Raw genomic sequence first — 3,785 nt, 5'->3', positions numbered from 1 at the left:
CTATTCCTTTCTACGTATCTTTGGTTGTCTATGTTTTCCTCGGCTTAGACCTTATCATGCCCATAAGATGGACCCTAGATCTTCTCATTGTGTTTTTTTAGGATACAGTCCATCACATGTAGGTTACCGTTGTATGAATCTTCTCACCCATCGCATTTACATTTCTCGCCATGTTCGGTTTAATGAGGATATATTTCCATTTTCTCAACAATCACAACATCCCCCCTCCTGCCCACCCACGGCCACCATTCCTTGGGCCATAGCCCCCAACGTTGTGACCTCCCCCCCCCCCCACCAAATCTCAATCCCACCCTCCCTCATGAACCACCTCCAACACCCAACCTCCCCTCCCCTACAATACCCACCATCACCACCTCAACCCACCCCACAGTTCCCTTGGCACCCTCCTCTAGCCCTCCCCTCAAAACCCAGTCACTAGTTGACCTCTGTGCCGATCCCAAAATAGTACCCCAACCTAACGTCCATCACACCAAACCAACCACAGTTGATCTCACGTTTGAGCCCACTTGCTTTTCACAGGCTAATAAATTTCCCCACTGGCGTCAAGCGATGGATGCAGAATTTAATGCCTTATTATGTAATGGCACATGGTCCCTTGTGCCCTATCAAGAATCCATAAATCTGGGTTGCTGCAAGTGGGTCTACAGGGTTAAACGCAAAGCTGATGGCTCCATTGAGCGACATAAAGCCCGCCTTGTGGCAAAGGGCTTCCACCAACAATAGGGATTGGACTACAATGAAATGTTCAGCCCAGTAATCAAGCCTACCACCATTCGAACCATCCTGTCACTAGCAATTTTTAATGGGTGGTCGATCCGTCAGTTGGACGTTCAGACCGCCTTCTTACATGGCGTGCCTGATGAGGTGGTGTACATGACTCAACCACAGGGGTTCACTAATGTCAATTTCCCCAACCATGTGTGTCGCCTTCACAAGGGTCACTCTATGGGCTTAAACAATCCCCACGGGCTTGGTTCCATAGACTTTCGGAGTTCCTGGTCTCATCTGATTTCCGGTCATCCCCAACCGATACATCTCTATTTATTTATCAACATGGGCCCATTACTACTTATGTCTTGGTTTATGTTGACGACATTTTGGTTACAGGTAACCAGGGATCATAGATCACAGACTTACTCTCAAAGCTGGCCAAGGAATTCTCCATTAAAGATCTTGGCCCTCTTAGCTTCTTCCTTGGTGTCGAGACCATATATTTGCCGAATGGACTTTTGTTGTCACAGTCCCGGTACATATCTGATCTCTTACAGCGTGCTAGCATGACAGATTGTAAGCCTGTTTCCACTCCCATGGCTACCACATCACCAGCATCGGATTCAGGGGTGCTCCTATGACCGACCCCACTCTGTATCAGTCAATCATTGGTGCCCTTCAGTATATCACATTGACACACCCAGATGTCTCGTTCTCTGTCAATCGGGTTTTTCGGTATATGCATACACCTATCGAGGATCACTGGACTATTGTGAAATGTATCCTACTATATCTTAAAGGCACTCAAACACATGGGCTCTTTTTTACAAAATCAAATAGTACCCAATTACTGGCATTCTCTGATGCCGACTGGGCCGGTGACAGCTCAGATCGAAAGTCAACAGGTGGTTATGCTATCTATATGGGGACTAACTTGATCTCTTGAACCTCGAAGAAGCAGAAAACCGTGGCTCGGTCCTCCACTGAGTATGAGTACAAGGCTGTGGTAGATGCATATGTTGAGCTAACTTGGCTGCGTTCTCTATTTGGTGAACTTGGAATCCCTGTCATAGATGTTCCTATACTTTGGTGCGACAATATTGGGCCACCTACTTATCCGTCAATCCAGTCTTTCATGCTCGCACAAAGCATGTAGAGATAGATTTTCACTTTGTTCGGGATAAGGTTACTGCCCCGGAACTACAGGTCCAGTTCATCTTAACCAATGATCAGATTGTCAATGTCTTTACTAAACCTCTCAGCACCGCTCGATTCAATTTTCTCCGTGACAACCTGTGGATTCGGCCGATCAAATCCCCACCTTGAGGGGGTGTATCAATTGAGAGATCCTCTCTCTCTCCATATTTTCTCCGCTTACCATGCATGCACCTGCAATCCTAAGCAATATCACATGTGGCAAATCCTTGGATATGAAGACTTACCTTTCACAGACTTACCATTCATAGTATTACCATATGTGGCATTTCCTTGAGTACCAAGACTTACCTTTCAAGTGTTATCACATGTGATAATATCCTTTGTAATATCTAGTTTCCATACTTTGTAATATTCTCTAAGAACCTACAAGATCACAGTGTAATCGTGTATATATACTCTGCTATTATGGTAGAGATAATTAAGGTGAATGAACAATCAATCTATTTTCAACACTAGATGATGCCATGTACAGCATATCCAGGAAATGAATAAATGAGATTTCTGAAACTGTTGGTTTAAGCGTAAGATAGAAGTGAAGTGAGGGAAAAGTGAATGAAATAAGAACATAAGGGTTGGATGGAGGTCTGTAGAAGGAAAGGGAAGTAGGAGATACCATGGAGGTCTGTAGAATCAGGGAAGTCTATAGATTGTAAAGAAAGGTTGTAAGTTTGGTGGGATGGAGGTTGATGTGGCAATTGTTGGGTCGTTGTGGCACCTACAATATATAGTCTGCCCTGAATGCCTATTGTACATTGACTTGCTTTCCTTGTTCATTGGAGGAATGGAATGTGACTTAGTCATTTAATCTCCAAACTAACACTGGGCAAAATCCTCTTTTCTACAGTAGTTAGATAATCGACAAGGAAGTAAACAGACATGGGTAGCAAATTGGGAAGACGGGTCATCCAGTTTGCTAATCTCCCCATTATGGTTCTCATGCCCTCATCTTTTAGCAACATTAAAGAAATTGCTCTCAAAACTATCCCTTCAGCTTCTAAGGTAATCCAACATACAACCTATAATTTCCTCCAATATATGAACTTGATTGTAAAATGTATTTATTTATTGTTGTTTCTTCTTTGCTTTTCCTTGTGAAAATGGAAAGATTGAAATCAAGAGAGTTCTTGAATCATTGTATGGGTTTGAAGTTGAAAAGGTCCAAACCCTAAACATGGAAGGAAAGAAGAAGAAGAGAGGTGGACTCCTGATCGCAAAACCAGATTAGAAGAAGGCCAATGTAACTCTAAGGCTACGTTTGGTAACGGTTTCAAGAACGTTCTTTGGCCTTTTTTTTTGTTCTTTAAGAACAAAAAAGCAAAATCGTGTTTGGGTAATCGGTTCGTTCTTTTGGTCTTTAAGAACGAACCGAGGGAATCTTGCTAAAAAGAACGTTCTTTACAGACCATCTCAGACACGGTCTATAAAGAACAAGAACAATTTTTATGAAGCCAAGATCGAGACATTGGAAAAAACTAATGATTTCTCAGGCAGAAGTTGAGAAAGGCTTCTCTCTTGTGACCAAGTGGGGAAGAAGAGGAGACCTACAACTTGAGGAATCTTCAAGGTGAGTTTGTCTGCAGCAATACTCTCTGTCTCTCTCTCTTGGTCGTCTCTGTTGATTGCAGTTTTTTTATGGTTTTAGAAAGGTATGGATTTTAGGGATTTCCTGAGCAAAATTGATTTTAGGGTTCTAACTATTGGTTGCTAGCTCGATCTGTAGTTTAGCTACTGTTTTTCAACAAAATTGATTTTAGGGTTCTAACTATTGTTTGATTTCCTTTATTTTGTAAATCTCATTTCATCAATTATGGTTCTATTCTGTTAATTCTTGTTGT

The 3,785-nt window shown here is 42.4% G+C and overlaps 1 long non-coding RNA gene across 1 annotated transcript; it reads left to right on the top strand.

The window, feature by feature from the left end:
- The first annotated feature begins 2,682 nt into the window (after positions 1-2,682).
- LOC122646426 lies at positions 2,683-3,129 on the top strand. The gene is made up of 2 exons (XR_006330617.1): positions 2,683-2,949; positions 3,056-3,129. It is a non-coding gene; the product is annotated as an uncharacterized LOC122646426 (long non-coding RNA).
- The last annotated feature ends 656 nt before the right edge of the window (positions 3,130-3,785 follow it).

The sequence above is a fragment of the Telopea speciosissima genome, chromosome 11, assembly GCF_018873765.1.
Source record: "Telopea speciosissima isolate NSW1024214 ecotype Mountain lineage chromosome 11, Tspe_v1, whole genome shotgun sequence".
Lineage (NCBI taxonomy): Eukaryota > Viridiplantae > Streptophyta > Magnoliopsida > Proteales > Proteaceae > Telopea > Telopea speciosissima.
The sequence above is the reverse complement of the archived record's forward strand: the minus strand, read 5'-3'. Positions and strand labels throughout refer to the sequence as shown.